At 37.6% G+C, this 18502-nt stretch overlaps 1 long non-coding RNA gene across 1 annotated transcript in view; it reads left to right on the top strand.

The window, feature by feature from the left end:
* Positions 1–2254: 2254 nt before the first annotated feature.
* LOC105739420 overlaps positions 2255–18502 on the top strand; it is a 30149-nt gene continuing 13901 nt past the window's right edge. Inside the window, exons 1-3 of the long non-coding RNA XR_001115332.2 lie at positions 2255–2430; positions 9986–10117; positions 10918–11061. This is a non-coding gene — a long non-coding RNA (uncharacterized LOC105739420). The remainder of the gene's footprint in view (positions 2431–9985; positions 10118–10917; positions 11062–18502) is intronic.

Raw genomic sequence — 18502 nt, 5'->3', positions numbered from 1 at the left:
CAACACTGTAAACCCACTAGGCCTAACAGATACTCTATTGAACACCTCAAAGCAGCAGAGTATCTATTCTTCTCAAGTGCCTATGAACCATTCTCTAGTACAAACTACGTGTTATGCCATAAAACATAAATGTAAAAGGATTGAAATAATACAAAATATGTTCTCTAATCACAATAAAATAAAATTAGAAATCAATAACAGAAAAAAATTGGAAAACTTACAAATATGTGGAAATTAAATGACAGTTCCAAATACCAATGGATTAAAGAAGAAATTAAGAGAGAAATTAAAAATATTCTAAGATGAATAAAAATGAAGGCATAACATATCAAAACATATGGGATGCCACAAAACTAATGCATAAAGGCAAATTTATAAATGCCTATATTAAAAAAGAAATAAGAGCTCATATCAACAGCCTTACCATTAGGAGCACCTTAAAACACTCAAGAGCAGCTAAATCTAAAACCAGCAGGAGAAAGGTAATAATAAAACCAAAAGTTGTGTATTTGAAAAGATTAACAAAAATTGGCAAATCTTCAGCTGGTCAAGAAAAAGAATAAAGAAGACTAAACTTACTAAAATCAGGAATAAAAGAGGAGACATCACTACTGAACCTAGAGAAACAAATGAAAGGCTGCATCAGACTGTGGTTACTTTTCCAAAGTGAAACTGAACACAACTTTCCTATTCGCCAGTATCAGTCTGTCTGAAGCACAGAATGAAAAACTGCTTACAAAGCCATTACTGAAAGCTACTAAGTTTGGTAGCTTTTAAATTGCTTGAACTTCTGCCAATGTAGGACAAAAGGTGCCACAGTCTATCTACTCAAGCTGTTCCCATCTCCCCACTGGAAAGAACTTGATTATAACAAAGACTTGGAGAGGGCCAAAATTAAAATCAGAATGGTAACATTGCAGCAATTACACAAAAACAAAATGACCCACAAAACTAAAACTTATGAATTTGTATTTATTAGTTCAGGAATAGCAGCAATTGAAACTGTGACCTACTCATGCTAACATTGATGGTACAGATAATATAGTCCAGTCTGAGAATTATGGAAATTCTAATGTTTCTGGGGAACAGGCACAATGGGAATTTTATAGCATTCAGTGGCAGCCAGATGCTTTGTAATAGAGTCTTCAGTAAACTCTGGCAACTGGTGAATTTTATGTTATGACCACCCAATTTAGGAACCCTTAGTATTTACTCAGTGATATAAGTTTATATAATTAAGCATTAGCCACCCATAAGAATCAAAGACTTAAAGAAGAGGAGCCTCAAGTCCCATTCATGTTTGACAAATTTTGAGAATCACTGCTTTAGAACTATCTGTGAGTTACCATCTAGGTACTTGGACATATGACAGCATCATCAGAGCCTTCTTTCTGTCTTTTTAGAGAAAATAGTAAGATTGACTTGATTACATGCCTTCCATGAGTTCAAAGCTCTTCCCATAATTTCTATAAATTTCTGGGGGTGGAATGCAGGTGGGCCATACTTTACAACCTCCTGACCTCTTTCTTTTGATTCTCTCTTTTGTGTGAGAGATCTCTGTGCTGTGCCACAGCAATGCAGATGTGAGTGAGCCTCTGCCCTCTTTTAAAATCATCAACAACAGTAAACTATCGCAAGGACAAAAAACCAAACACCGCATGTTCTCACTCATAGGTGGGAATTGAACAATGAGAACACATGGACACGGGAAGGGGAACATCACACTCTGGGGACTGTTGTGGGGTGGGGGGGAGGGGGGAGGGATAGCATTAGGAGATATACCTCATGCTAAATGATGAGTTAATGGGTGCAGCACACCAACATGGCACATGTATACATATGTAACAAACCTGCACATTGTGCACATGTACCCTAAAACTTTAAGTATAATAATAAAATTTAAAAATAAATAAATAAATAAATAAGACGCTCTTGGAGAATCTAGAAAAAAAAAATCATCAACAACAAAATCCCCTCAGAAAAATGTTTCATGAAGATCTCTGGGAAGACAGAGGAGTGATATGACAGTAAACAAACACTTTCAAATAAAGGAATATGTTTCTGTGCTTAAAATAGTCTTCACCCATCTCTCTCCTTGCTTTCTCCTCTTCTCCTCCTCCCCTCCTCCACAACCTTGGAGTTTGGCTCACGCTCTTCACCTCGTGCTAGCTGGTCTTCATCTTGTTTCTCCTCTTGATTCTCTTCTCTGTTTTGGGTTTTCTTCTCTCCTCTGTTTAGAACAACAAACCAGCTCATCTGATTATCTGAGGGGAAGAGCTTTGATATTTTTCTGAAGATATGTCACTTGTGAATGAATACTCAGGACCTTGGGGGTCTCACCTTCACTTTATTCCCTGGAAAATTAACTGTGACTAGCATACAGGATTATATAAGACCATGGCAGAGGACACTGCCACTTGGTCATTACAGGTGGCATTTTCTAAGAAATGCAGAGATTTTCCCAGAAAAAAAGGTGGAGAAAATGTGGTGTGGAACAAAAATTGATTGTTTACTAAATATTTACTGTGGAAGAATGAGTTAGTGGAACAGGCAAGTCATGAGGAAAAGAGAATGATCAATAAAGCTACCTCAGGTGGGGTAGGGGGACAGGATCAAAACTAAAGTGGAGAAATTACTCTTTTTCTGCAGGAATGCAGCTCTTTTACTGAGAAAGCATAAAAGAAGATAAGGAGGGTGAGCTGCTAATGGGATGTATTTATATGTGGCTAGGAGAGTCAGTTAAGGGTTTGCTCCTGCAATGACTTGGATTTTCTCAGTGAAGTCAGGCCCAAACTCATCTGCTGACTGAGGACAGAGTTAGGAGAGGGTTTAGCATTGTGGCTTGAGATCACTAGTTGCCAGTCTTTCTTTCTTTGGCATTGTTTTCTGATGTAAAAAATTTTTCTGGGTACATAGTATGTGTATATATTTACGGATTACATAAGATATTTTGATGTAGGCATGCAATGCATAAAAATCACATCAGGGCAGATGGGGTATCCATCACCTCAAGCACTTATGCTTTGTGTTACAAACAATCCAATTATACAATTTTAGTTATTTTAAAATGTACAATTAAATTATTTTTGACTATAGTCATCCTGTTGTACTAGCAAATACTAGGTCTTATTCATTCTTTCTAACTTTTCATACCCATTAACTGTTTCAGTGCCCACCCCCCACCACTTTTCACTACCCTTCACACCCTCTGGTAACCATCCTTCTACTCTGTCTTCATGAGTTCAATTATTTTAGTTTTTAGCTCCCACAAATAAGGAGAACCTATGAAGTCTGTTTTTCTGTGTTTGGCTTATTTCACTTGACATAATAACCTCAGTCAAGTTCCATCAATGTTGTTTTAAATGACAGGATCTCATTCTTTTTATGGCTTTGTAGTACTCCATTGTGTATATGGACCACATTGTCTTTATCCATTTGTCTGTTGATGGACGCTTAAGTTGCTTCCAAATCTTGGCTATTGTGAATAGTGCTGTGATAAACATGGGAGTGCAGATATCTCTTTGATATCCTGATTTCTTTTCTTCTGGGTGTATACCTAGGAGTGGGATTGCCGGATCGTAAGGTAGCTCTACTTTTAGTTTCCTGAGGAACCTCTAAACTGTTCTCCATAGTAGTTGCACTAATTTACATTTCCACCAACAATGTACAAGGGTTCCCGTTTCTCCACATCCTCACCAGCATCCATTATTGCCTGTCTTTTGGATAAAAGCCATTTAAACCAGGGTAAGATTATATCTCATTGTAGTTTTTTAAAAAATAATTTTCATACTTGTTTTTATTCATCTCTCTTTAGTGTATGTATAGCTCACATTTATTTTAATCCTTAATATTAGAAATGTTTGGAGTCTTTATTTGGAAGTTTTGTGATGTTTTTGTTTTTAATTTTTAACTTTATTTGTATTTATTTTATTTTTATTTTGGGGTACATAATAGGTGTATATATTTATGGGGTACATGAGATGCTTTGATATAGGCATGCAATGCATAATAATCACATCACATAAAACAGGGGTATCCATCATGTCAAACATTTATCCTTGTGTTACAAACAATCCAATTATACTCTTTTAGTTACTTTAAAATGTACAATTAAATTATTGTTGACTCTTCTCACGCGGCTGTGCTAGCAAATACTAGGTTTTATTCATCCTTTCTAACTGTTTTTTGTACCTATTAGCTAGCCTCACATCCTCTCCACTACCCTTCCCAGCCTCTCGTAACCATCCTTCTGTTCCCTGTCTCCATGAGTTGTTGTTTTGATTTTTAGCTTGCACAAATGAGAACACGTGATGTATGTCTTTCTGTGTCTGGTTTATTTCACTTAGCATAATGACTTCCTGTTTCATCCATGTTGTTGCAAATAACAGGATCACATTCTTTTTTGTGGCTGTAATAGTACTTCACTGTGTGTAAGTATCACATTTTTCTTTATCCATTCATCTGTTGATGAACACTTTAGCTGCTTCCAAATCTTAACCATTGTAAATAATGCTGCAACAAACACAGGAGTGAGATATCTCTTCAATATGCTGATTTCCTTTCTTTTGGGTAGATACCTAGCAGTGGGATGGCTGGAGCATATGGTAGCTCTATTTTTAGTTTTTTGAGGAAACTCCATAGTCGTTGTACTAATTTACATTCCCATCAACAGTGTTCAAGGGTTTGCTTTTCTCCACATCCTTCCCAGGATTTGTTATTGCCTGTCTTTTGGATATCAGCCAATCAGTGATTGTCTCTTCCCTTGGTTGATTGTGCCCTTTGATGTGCTAACTTAATGTGATCCCATTTGTCCATTTTTGCTTTGGGTACCTGTGCTTGTGGGATATTACTTAAGAAATGTTTGGCCAGATCAATGTTCTGGAGAGTTTTCCCAATGTTTTGTTGTAGTAGTTACATAGCTTAATGTCTTATATTTAAGTCTTTAATCCATTTTGATTTGATTTTTATATATGGCAAGAGGTAGGAATCTAGTTTAATTCTTCTGCATATGGATGCTTATTTTTTTAGCACCATTTATTGAAGAAACTGTCCTTTCCTCAACGTATGTTCTTTTCATCTTTGTCAAAAATGAGTTCACTGTAGATGTATGGATTTATCTCTGAGTTCTTTATTCTGTTCCACTAATCTATATGCCTGTTTTAATGCCAGTACCATTCTGTTTTGGTTATTACAGCTCTGTAGTATAATTTAAAGTCAGGTAATGTGATTCCTCCAATTTTGTTCTTTTGGCTTAAGATGCTTTTGGATATTCTGGGTCTTTTTAGTTTCATATAAATTTTGGGATTTTTTTCTATTTCTGTGAAGAATGTCATTGGTATTTTCATAAGGATTGCATTAAATCTGTAGATTGCTTTGAGAATTATGGACATTTTAACAATATTGATTCTTCTAATCCATGAACATAAAAATGTCTTTCATTTTTTTGCATCTTTTTCTATTTCTTACATCAATGTCTTATAGTTTTCATTGTAAAGATCTTTTGCTTTTTCGATTAAGTTAATTCCTAGGCATTCTATTTTATTTGTTGCTGTTGTAAATGGAATTACTTTCTTGATTTCTTTTCAGATTGTTCACTGTTGGCATATAGAAATGCAACTGATTTTTGTATTTTCATTGTGTATCCTGCAACTTTACTGAATTTATATGGTGTGAGTTGTAATACTTCCTTTTTCATCTCTGATTTTATTTATTTGGAGCTTCTCTCTTTTTTCATAGTCTGGCTAAAGGTTTGCCAATTTTGCTTATCTTTAAAAGACCAGCTTTTTCTTTCATTGTCATTTTGTATTGTTTTCTTCATTTCGAATTCATTTATTTCTGCTCTGATCTTTATTACTTCCTTCTTCTACTAATTTTGGGTTTGGTTTGCTCTCACTTTTCTAGTTCTTTAAGATGCATTATTAGGTTATTTGAATTTTTTTGCTTTTTGATGAAGACACTTATAGCTATAAAGTTCTTTTTAGTATTGCTTTCACTGTATCCCTCAGGTTTTGGTATGTGTGTTTCCATTATTATTTGTTTCAAGAAATTTTTCAAATTCTTTCTTGATTTCTTTATTGACCAACTGGTCATTCAGGAACATTCTGCAAGTGGGGTATTAATTGTACTTGGGTCTATCTCTTTTTTAACTCTAATAGTATTTGCTTTATGTATCTGGGTGCTCCAGTGTTTGGTGCATATATATTTACAATGGTCATATCCTTTTGGTGAATTAATTCCTTTATCATTATATGGAGACCTTCTTTGTCTATTCCTATAGTTTTTGTCTTCAAATCTATTTTGTCTGATATAAATACAGATACTCTTCCTCTGCTTTGGTTTCGTTGGTATAGAATATCTTTTCCATCTCTTTATTTTCTGTTAACGTGTGCCTTTATAGGTGAAATGTGTTTTTTTTTTTTTTTTTTTTTTTTTTTGAGACAGAGTCTCACTCTGTCGCCCAGGCTGGAGTGCAGTGGCATAATCTCAGCTCACTGCAACCTCTGCCTCCCGGGTTCAAGTGATTCTCCTGCCTCAGCCTCTCGAGTAGCTGGGGCTACAGGTATGTGTCACCACACTCGGCTAATTTTTGTTATTTTAGTAGAAATGGAGTTTCACTATGTTGGCCAGGCTGGTCTTGAACTCCTGACCTTGTGATCTGCCCACCTCAGCCTCCCAAAGTGCTTGGATTAGAGGTGTGAGCCACTGCACCCAGCCTGGCAAAATGTGTTTCTTGTAGGTAACATATCACTGGGTCTTTTTTTTTTATCCCTTCAGCCAGTCTATGTCTTTTAATTGGAGAGTTTAGTCCATTTATATTCAATGTTATTATTGATAAGTAAGGACTTTACTCCTGCCATTTTGTTATTTGTTTTCTGCTTTTGTGTATATGTGTGTGATCTTCTCTTCTTTCTTTCCTTCCTGTCTTGCTTTTGGTGAAGCTAATTTTTTTCTGGTGGTATGATTTAATTTCTTGCTTGTTATTTTTTGGTTTATCTGTGGTATGTTTTTTAATTTGAGGTTACTATGAGGCTTGCAAAGAGTACCTTATAATCCATTGTTTTAAAATGATAAAAATCCTGTTTGCATAAACAAATAAAAAAATAAGCAAAAGGAAAACTAATAAATACTATACACCTTAGCTTCATCCATTTTAACTTTTTATTGTCTCTATTTATATCTTATTGTACTGTGTATTCATGAAAAGTTACTATAGTTATTATTTTTGATTGGTTCATCAAAAAGATTGGTTCTCTTTCTGCTTAAGATCATTGTAGTTTACATACCACAGTTACAGTGTTATAATACTCTGTGATTTTTTTGTGTACTTACTATTACCAGTGAGTTTTGTGCCTTCAGATGATTTTTTATTGTTCATTAACGTCTTTTTCTTTCAGATTGAATATTCTCTTTGGCATTTCTTGTAGGACAGGTCTGATATTGAAGAAATCCTCAGCTTTGTTTGTCTGGGAAAGTCTTTATTTCTCCTTCATATTAGAATGATATTTTCACCCAATATACTATTGTAGGGTAAAAGTTATTTGCCTTCAGCATTTCAAGTATGTGTTGCTACTCTCTCTGGGCCTGTAAGTCGGCTGCCAGATGTATTGGAGCTCCATTGTATGTTATTTGTTTCTTTTCTCTTGCTGATTTTAGGGTCTTTTTTACTCTTGATCTTTGGGAGTTTGGTTATTAAATGCCTTGAGGTAGTCTTCTTTGGGTTAAATGTGCTTGGCATTCTATAACCTTTTTGTACTTGGATATTGATACCTTTCTCTAGGTTTGGGAAGTTCTCCGTTATTATCCCTTTGAATAAACTTTCTATCCCACCTCCTCTTTAAGACCAATAACTCTTAGATTTGCTCTCTTGAGACTATTTTCTAGGTCCTGTAGGCACGCTTCATTGTCTTTGTTCTTTTTTTGTTTTGTCTCCTCTGACTGTGTATTTTCAAATAGCCTGTCTTCAAGTTCACCAATTCTTTATTCTGCTTGATCAGTTTGGCTGTCGGAAGACTCTGATGTGTTCTTCAGTATGCCAATTGCGTTTTTCACCTCCAGAATTTCTGCTTGTTTCTTTATTCTTTGTGTTTCCCCAAAACAGCTATTTTGAATTCCCTGCCAGAAAGGTCACATATTTCTCTTTCTCTAGGCCTGGTCTCTGGTGCCTTATTTAGTTAATTTGGTGAGGTCATGTTTTCCTGTATGGTCTTGATGCTTATGGATGTCCTTCAGTGTCTAGGCATTGAAGAGTTAGATATTTACTGTTGTCTTTGCAGTCTGGACTTGTTTGTACTTGTCCGTCTTGGGAAGGCTTTTCCAAGTATTCAAATAGTCTTGAGTGCTGTGAGCTAAGCCTGCTTTAGGGGGGCACCCCAATCCCAGTAACGCTGTGGTTCTTGCAGACTCAAAGGTACCACTTTCATAGTGTGGGATAAGATCCAGAAAAATTATCTGGATTATGGGACAGATAATTTTATTCTCTTCTCTTACTTTCTCCCAAACAAATGAAGTCTCTCTCACTCTCTGTTCTGAGCCTCCTGGAGCTGGGGTTGGAGAGCCCCTGTGGCCACCACCCCTGAATCTGTACTGGGTCAGACTGAAGCCAGGACAGCACTGGATATCTCCCAGGGCCCACTATAACCACTACCTGGCTACCACATATGTTTGCTCAAGGTCCTGTGTCTCTACAATCAGCAGGTGGTGAAGCCAGCCTGGCTTATGTCCTTCCCTTCAGTGGGGCAAGTTCCCTCATGCTCCACATGGTCCAGAGGTGCTGTCTGGGAGCTAGGGACTACAGTCAAAAACCTTATAAGTCTCTTTGGTATTCTATTGTACTGCAGCTGAGCTGGTACTCAAACCAAGATATGCAGTCCTTCCCACTCTTCCCTTCCCTTTCCACAGGTAGAGGTGCCTCACCCCATGACCACTACCACCACAAGCCCTCAGGGAGTACTACCAGATTACCATTGATGTTCCCTTAAGTTCCAAGGGCTCTTCAGTCAGTTTATGGTGAATGTTGTCTAGCCTAAGACTCAACCTTCAGGGCAGTGGGCTCTTCTCTGGCCCAGGGAAGGTTCAGAAATGCTTTCCAAGTGCCAAAGCCTGGAACTGAGGACCCTAAGATCCCACTTGGTGCTCTTCCTCACTGTGCCGAATTGGTACCTAAGGTGAAAGACAAAGTCTCCTTTACTTTTTCCTCCACTTTTCTCAAGCACAAGGAGTCTCTCCCTGTAGCCACCATAGCTGGGAATGTATTGAGTCTCACCTGAAACCAGCAAGTCTCAGAGTCTCACCCAAGGCCTACAATATACTACCTGGTTATTGCTGCTGTTTTCTCAGGGCCCAAGGGCTCTTTAGTTAGCAAGTGATGAGTCCTGACAAGACAAAATCCTTCCCTTCAAGGCAACAGGTTCCCTTCTAGCCCAGTGTGTCTAGAAATGTTGTCCAGGAGCTAGGGCCTGGAAAGGGGGCCTCACGACTCTGACTGGTGCCCTATCCTACTGTGGCTGAGCTAGTATCCAAGATGCAAAACAAAGTCCTCTGTACTATTCTCTCTCCTCTATTCAAGCAGAAGGATGGGATGTCTTCTGGAGCTGCAAGCTGTGCAACCTGGGGTTAAAAGAGAGTTGGGGCAAGCATGTTCTTAGCCACCCTGGCTGGTGTCTCAGTAAGTCAGATTCCCCCCAAGCCCACTGTCTCTGAGCCCAGTTCAGCACTGGGACTCATGTAGGAGTTGCAGTATTTGTGGCTTAGACTTCCTTTCAAGTTTGTTTAGAGCCCAAGAGCACTTTAGCTCATGGTGGTGAGGCTTGCTAGAACTGAAGTTCTGATCTCTGGGATGGGTGATTCTCCTCTAGCTAGGCTGGTTTAAATACTGCCTCCATGGATGGGCATAAGCTGAGTTAGCCCAATTTTGCCTTCTGCTGTGACAGGGCAGCCCTGAATTCAATGCAATGTCTCACAATTGCCACTCTCTCCCTCTCCCAAGCCCACAGATCCTCTCTCCATGTCACATGGCCACTGCCAACAGATGTGGGAGGAGTAAAATTGGCAATTAAAGACTGTCTTTCCTACCCTCTTCAATTTCTCTTTCAGCAATATAAAGCTAAAACCAGATACTGTGAGTGCTCAGCTGATTTTTGATTCTTATGAAGGTTTTTTTTGGTGTAGATAGTTGTTAAATTTGTGTCCTTGTGGGGGTGAGGGTGGGGATCAGTGAGGCCTTCTATTCAGCCATCTTGCTCTGCCCCTCTCACCAGCATTTCTAATCTCTTATATTGTACAATCATTTCCACCACTTATACTTAACATGGGTATGATCAGATGAGAAATATGATGGATGGAATCTGGGCTGTGGTTTTGTGAGTCCAGTAAGATAGAAGGGCATGAAGGCAAGTAAGCAAATACAGTGATGGAACAAAAGCATCATCTTAGGTGGTAAACTGGAAAAAAAATTGAGGGGTTCAAATAAATGGACCTGGGTAAGATTAGATATATTGCGAGTGAAAGGCTGAGCTAGAAGAATAAGAGGTTGCTGACAGGAGGTGCGCTATTAATGGTAAAGATATCTGTTGGAAAAAAAGCTTTAGATGACATGATCCAGAGTATGACCCATGTGAACTACTTTTGTGGAATTGTGGATGGAAATCACTGGCACTGAGGAGGTCAACGAACTCTGAAGCTAGGCTCTTTAGTTGGTGATCCACAAGTCAGTGAGTATTTCAGGATGGTGGCCATCGAGAGATGAGGTGGAAGACCTCATGAGAGAGTGAACAGGAGGTTGGAATAAGGCAGTAACGAAGTTGTGGAAGAGAAGGAGAAAACAGTTCAATAGTTCATCAAAATAACTTTATTTCAAAAAATGAAGTCATCATTTACATGGAATAGATACTAAAACTCATGCATTTTTTTTTGGTATAGGAATCAGTTTGTCCTTGAGTGAGAATGGATGAGAGAAAATGTGGAGCTCCTGACATAGTAGCAGAGGAAAAATGATCACTACCACAGTGTGCTACTCTGATGCTTCCAAAAGATCAAGACATAATGCTAAAGCCTGATCAAAAGGTGGGTCCAGATTTTTTTAATTTTTTTATTTTATGGAGATGGAGTCTTGCTCTGTCACCCCGGCTGGAGTGCACTGGTGCAGTTTTGGCTCACTGCAACCTCCACCTCCCGGGTTCAAGCGATTCTTCTGCTTCAGCCTCCTGAGTAGCTGGGACTACAGGTGCCTGCCATCACACCCAGCTAATTTTTGTATTTTTAGTAGACACAAGGTTTCACCATGTTGGTCAGCCTGGTTTCGAACTCCTGACCTTGTGATCTGCCCACCTTGGCCTCCCAAAGTGCTGGGATTGCAGACCTGAGCCACTGCACCCGGCCCAGATTTTGTTTTTTAAATGAAGGCTACAAAGACAGTGGGTTGGGTACCTGCTAGCAAAAGTTGAGGGATAGAAAATCTTATAGAGATGGATTTGGGGTGTTTCTGAAACAGTTAAAGCAAGGAATGCTGCTCTTACACAACATAAACAAATGCCCCCCACACCGCCCTCACACACACTAGTTGCTACAGGCTAAATTCTCACTCTAAAAGGCAATCATTACCATGAAAAGAGACAGATTATTAATTGAACAAATCACTTAAAAGTTCTAGAAGACAGTTTTCTTTCTAGATTAAAAATCCATGGTCCAGGGCCAGGCACAGTGGCTCATGCCTGTAATCCCAGCACTTTTGGAAGCCAAGGCAGGAAGATCATTTGAGCTCAGGAGTTCAAGACCAGCCTGGGCAACATAGTGAGACCCTTTCTCTATAAAAAGAAAAAAAACGTTTTAAAAATCCGTTTTGGTACTAATGGAATAAATTATAGAGGAAAGTATACTCGGACCTGATGTGTAGAACAATGTAAATCTCTGGAAACCTGTTCTGTTTCTGCAGAATACATTGTCCCTCTAGGGAAATGGGATTTGCCTTTACTTTGACACCCTGTGACCAATTCGATTTTGCAGATCAGCGTCGTGAAAAGATCTGTTTACGCATTCACAAGACTACCACCGATTAATGAATGGGAGCTTTTCTCAGGCTACACCGTTACCGGCTAATTCCAAGAAAGATGATGAATATTGTATTTTCCTTTTCTACCACTCTTTAGGATTCTTGGACAAAAATCTAAGAAGGGAACAATTCCTTTAAAAGAGACACCTTGAGGCTCTAATAAAACAAAGGTTTCTACTTAACCTCAAACAGCAAAGATTAAACTGCAAACTATTTGACACCAAAGTTATTAGAATGGTACAAATAAATAATAAATTTATCTTAAATGCCAGAGTATAATTTTTTAAAAGTCAACCCCATGATGAACCAAAGTTTATCCATTCATTAATCCACTTACTCAAGAAAGACTTATGCTAGATGCCAGATATACAATGATGAGACTTGGTCAAAAGAAAAAAAAATGTTTTTTTTTGTTTTTTTTGCAAAAGTTACTTACAAGTATTAAGTCATAGATACTTCTGATAGGAGGCAAACATGCTTCTTGTTTTTTCACTTCTTGGGAGGACTTTATGTAGTCTTATCTGAATTTACTCCAATAATTTAATATTTGTAAAACGGATTCAGCATAGAGCCTTATATCGATACTGTGCTATCAGTTTTTAGAAATAAAAGGAACAAGGCAGCAAGCTGAAAGAAATACTTCTATTGGTTGTTTACTGAAAAGTAGTAGTTAGTTTTCAGCATCTCTTAGAAAAGAATGCAACTTGCTTAGTCCAGTCAGAGAGGAAAATTCTATACACAAAATCCATCAAAGCCATTGTGAGAGGACTTGTTTGCTTGGAGACTGCAGGGTTGTTCTTTGAATAGCCTCCTTCAGGAAGTTGTACATTTCATTAGTTAAGATTCTGCTTTTGAGGGAAGAGTAATCCAGTCATTTACAGTCTCTAAAATTATGTCCAATTAACCACTGGTAAGCATTAACTAAGAAGAAAGATTTGCTGTCAAAATTCACTCTATTAAAATTGGAATTTACTGTAACAGTAAAAACTCCAAGCTTTCTTAGAGCCATGTTGTATTCTTTGAAAGCACCAGAAAATCTGTTCAGAATCTCTAGTGTAGGAATGCTGAGCTTTTTCTCTGGAGGAGAGCACATTCATGAGTGTTGGCTGAGGGCTCGCTCAGTCTGGGGGTAGGTCACAGGGTGAAATGGAGATTAGCTCAGCACTCATTCTGCTGGCTCTGTTCGCATTGAGATTTTATTTTCTTTACTCATAGATTCTGTGGGGGAAATTGAGGGTGATATTCAGATGAGTTGAATGCCAAGTATTTGGAAAACCGTGAGAGTTCAACAGTTTCTAAGAGCCCCAATCATTCTGAGCATTTTGATTGTGCCAGTAATTGTAAGTCTCATTTTAGCAGCCTGCACCCAGAGGCTCCACAGAAGACAATGATTCCTCAGAAAAGCTCTATTTGTATTACCTCTACTGAATGAACATGGGCTTTGCTAGATTATTTTATTCTTCTCTCAAATTTAAACTTAAACCCACTGAGTGAATCTTCTAAAACTTGTAATCTACCGAAAACTTTGAATCTGCAATTTAGCAAAGACTTTGAATATGTTGATGCATAATATAGAACCATCTTACAGGCACTAATTTGAACAGAAAATATAAGTGTAACACTAAGGGAAACCTATATGAAGATCCTGTGAGCAGGTGAGATTTAAAAAAAAAATGTTGAGACAGATTTTTTTTTTTTTAATACTGGCTAACTATTGCTATTAGGGCAATTTGGGTTGCAAGTGCAGACATCTAAAATAACTTAGTTAAGGCAAAAAAGAAATTGATTATGGGTCCAGCCATGGCTGGATCCAGGGCCTCAACAATATTGTTAGCAATCAGTCTCTCTTACACCTTGCTGCCTCGTTCCCCATCTCTGCTCTGCTTTCCTCTATGTCAACTTCATTCTCAGGCAAGGCATTATTTTCATTGTTTTGGAAAGATAGTCTTCAGTAACTCTGTGCCTAATTTGACCCAGCTAGTAACCTTAAGGAAAAAGATTGCCTTCTTCCCAGTGGTTTTAGGAAAAGCCATCCATAGGAATGACACTGATTGGCTTGGCTGGGAAGGGGATTGGGTCTGCATCTCAGGAAACAAGACTCATATGTAATCAAAACATGTTGGGGGTGCATCCCAGAATGCTAAATTGTATGCGGTTAGCAAAAGAAGAGGGAAAGGATGTCAATTGGGTAAATGTAACAGGTTGCAAGAATTAAAGTTCAAGTTATGTCTAGGATCAAGATTTTATTGCAATAATTTGTGTGGAAATAAGGTAGATCAGAAATAGTCTCAACCATTTTCATGGAGAAATGCAGCATAATTCCTATACAACTGTAGCTCCAGTAATCTGACCACAACTCTGGAGCAAAATAGCCACTCTAAAACTTTACCACATCTTGGAGTCTTAGAGTCTGGCATGCTTCCTCCTGTAGTACCCAACCACTATGATGCTTCTGTTTCTTCTGTTTTTGTAGCTACTAACTCATTTCTGCTCTTCATTTGTTCATAGTTTCTATTTATCATTCTCTCTTTATGTGTTTGTCATCTTCTGTACTACTATTTTTGTTTTATATTGTATTAATTTCTGCTTTCAACATATATTCTTTCTTCTTTTTTCTTTGGAGTTTCTCTACAGTCCTTCTAGCAATTTTTTAGTTGAATAGCTCATTAATTGTTCATCTTTCTTGTTTTGTAATATATGCAATTAAGGCTATAAATTGCCTTCTAAGTACTACATTAGCTGTATCCCACAAGTTTTGACATGCATTGCTTTCTATGTCATCCAGTTCTAAATATTTTATAATTCTCATTAAAATTTTATTCTGTGACTTAAGAAACATTGTTATGAAGCCTTATTATATATAAAGTGCATGATTAAGTGAATAACTAAATGAATTTTACATATGTATACACTTGTGTAGCTACTGCCCAGATCAAGATATAAAACATTTCCAGCATCCCAAAGAGCTTTTCTATGCCCCTTTCCCCAAAATACCCCCCAAAGGTAACCACCATTGACTAATATCATCTTCTTAATATCATCTAGAAGGAACCATGTGTCCCATTTTGTGACTGATTTCTTTCACTCCTCATTATGTCTGTGAGATTTATTCACATTGTAGCAACAGGTTTTTCCCCCTTTCCATTACTGGGAATGAATATACTTATTTGTCCATTCTACTCTCAAGTCATATTTGTATTGCTTCCAGTGTGGTTCTATTATGAGTAAAACTAGTATGAAAGTTCTTATAAGTGTCTTTTGCTGGACATTTTTACTCATTTCTGTTGGGAATATAGCTAGCAGTAGAATTTTTGAATTATACAATAGACATATATTTAGCTTTATTAGATACTTCCGAATTGTTTTTCATAGTGGTTTTTACCAACTTACACTCCCACCAGTATATGTGTGACAGTTGGTCGTTCCATGTTCCATCATACTTGGTATTGTCAGTTTGTTTTTTTCTAAATTTTACTTATTTTGGTGTAAAGCGTAGTACCTTAATGTCATTCATGTTTCATTTACCTGCTGACTATAATTCTGAACTCCTTTTTATATGCTAATTGATCATTTGCATATCTTCTTTTATGAAATGTTAATTCAAACCTTTTTCTGATTTCTAAATTGCATTGTTGTCTCTTTATAATTGAGTTGTAAGAGTTCTTTGTATATTCTGCATGTGTCTTTTAACAGATATATGTATTGTGAATTTCTTCTCTCAGTTGGTAGCTTGTCTTTTCACTCTCTAAATAATCTCTTTTTATTAACAAAAGTTTATACTTCAATGAAATCTTTTTTTTTCTCTCATTGGCAGTGCTTTTAGTGTCCTGTTTAAGAAATGTTTACCCCCTCAAGGCCATGAAGATTCTCTTAGGTATTTTTTAAAAGCTTCACTGTTTTACCTTTACATTTGTTTGTGATCCATTTTATACTGATTTTTTATATTGCATGACGAAAGTATCAAGGTTCATTTTCTTTTGCAATTCATGTCATCTGCAAATAATGACAATTTTATTACTTCCATTCCAAATGCTATACCTTTTATTTTCTCTCTTGCCATATTGTACCCATGAATGTTTTTGTAGGGTTTTTTAAAATTTCAAAACATATGAGGGTTTCTAATCTCTTTTTAATGTTGGTTTCTAATTTTGCTCCACTCTTTTTGGAGAACAAGCTGTATAGCATCCATTCTCAGGAATTTATTAAGCCTTGTTTTGTAGCCTTGTACACTACACATTTTTGCAAATGTCACGTGTTTGCTTGGTCTCCAGACCCATTCGTTCTACCTGTAGAGAAAGATATAGAGGGAGATGTTGCTCATTTAAGGCATTTGCCATATCTTGCAGAATATCCCCTTAACCTTGAAAGTGCTCTCTTTTAGTTAGTGCCAAAATTGTGTGGTCAGCAGGCTATTCTGCTCTTCTGGTGATCCAGCTCCTTCTCAGAGATGGGCAAGACTAGTGAATTCCAGTGGTGTGAACGCATTGTCATACTTTCTTTGCAGTAGTATGACTCATTCCATGACTCAGGGGACAGTGTTGCACTGATTCCCCGTAAGTGCCTATATTTTAATATAATAAGCCTCATGAACTTAAGCATTTAATTAACGCTGCAACCCTTATAATCAGATCCTAAGCTTACTTCTCAGCTACCTCCTCCTGCAGTTATTGGAAATAAGATGTGCTTTTAAAGTTGCATTCAGGGCTCTCTGATTTTCCACATAAATTCTTATCTGGCAATTCCATTTCTCTTTGTCCCTATTTATTCTCCCTAGGGCCATTAGAACAACCCAGATGACACTATAGTTCCTAAGATCTTTAGAACTCGTAGCAATCAAGTTTTATCACTACTTGATTTCCCAAAACCTTGACCTCCTGTGTCATCACCAGTGACAGTTTGAGTAACTGTGATACTACTATATGTCAAGGATTGTCCATACCCCATTCCCCATGTACTCTTCAAGTACTGCACAATCCAATCCAGGATTTTAAGGATTTTACTTTGTTTTCTGGGACCAGTCACAGTATCAATTACTGTGCCAACTAAGCTCCCAGTGGGAAAAAGATGGTGCAGTCAAATTGGGTAATTCGAAGGGACTATTTATAAAAGTACAATCAGAGTAGGGCAAACCATGAGAAATAGTGCAATACTCTGAGACTGTAAATAGCAGAATTTCCAAAAGGCAAAGAGAAGGAGCAATTATGGGAGCCTAGTTTAGGAAGTCACATGATAGGAGATAAGATATTTGGGCAAGAGGTTCTGCCCCCAGGCCTAGGCAACCCCGGATGGAGGCGGCTAAGGGAACAAATACCTCTATCTTACTTTTTGCCCTCCCTCAGATTTTCTACCAGGAATCTTCAAACCCAAATCCAAATGCAAAGGAAATTTATACAACAAGAGAGTCTGTTGAGGTAGACTATGCCCACAAGATACCCTCTTAGGACACACATAAGGATGGAAAGGAATGAAGAGTGGATCTAGAAGGTCAATCATAAAATATCAAGCAAAATATGAATTGGATCTTGATGATGTTAAAAGTTGAAGTTCCTTAAAGATGTCCAAATGTAGATGCTGAGTAGTCATCAATGGCAGATAGACCATATTTAAAGCTGTGGGTGTAGAGGGCATATAAACTGAGCCTCATTGTGCATTAATATTGGGTTGAGGAAGATGGTCTTGCAAAGGAGACTGAGAAAAAGTAGCTGAGGAGTTGGGAAGAAAGTCAGAAAAGGTGGTATAACAAAAGACAAGGAAAAGGTGTTTCAAGACGATGAAAGTCTACAGTGCTCAACCCTCTGATAGTCAAGTAGGATGAACAGTGAAAATGTTCATTCCCTCTCCTCTGCCATACGTCATCCCTTCCAGGACCATCCTTACACCTGAGCTAGAGGGGCCACTGCCCTGGGATCCTCATAGTAGAGGGCTCTGCATATCATAAACTCACACACAGTTCATTTATCAGTCACCCTTCAGGATCATTCTGGCCATAGGGAAATTCTTCTCCACCTCTCTTCCCCTATGTCCTTAAAACAAAAAGTCACTGTGTCCATAAACTTGAAGGTTTGTGGTTTGTACTGCTGCTGACATCAGAGAAACATACTGCTTCAGAATGCAGGAAGATTTAAACAGTAGAAACAGTTTAAAAACAAAAGACAAATTAATTAACTTTTCACACTGTCCTCTTAGCATGAATAAAATAGATTCTTTTATGTAGAAGTATTATTTCCCAGTAAGGTCAAACAGCATCTATATTCTTCCTTTTCATTATCTTTCAATTCCCAATTCCAGAGGTACCAGTGAAACAGGAAACTCACAAAGTTGCACTGCACAAAGATCAACTGAGAAATATTTTCAATATTAAACAATTCATATTCTCTTAGAGTCACATGTATTTAGGCTTAAAGTGTAACATCCCTTAATGATGGTTTATACTGGCAATTAGATAGACAGTAAATG

The sequence above is a fragment of the Nomascus leucogenys genome, chromosome 2 (genome assembly GCF_006542625.1).
Source record: "Nomascus leucogenys isolate Asia chromosome 2, Asia_NLE_v1, whole genome shotgun sequence".
In the NCBI taxonomy this organism is placed as follows: Eukaryota; Metazoa; Chordata; class Mammalia; order Primates; family Hylobatidae; genus Nomascus; species Nomascus leucogenys.
This window is presented reverse-complemented; position numbering and strand designations above follow the sequence as displayed.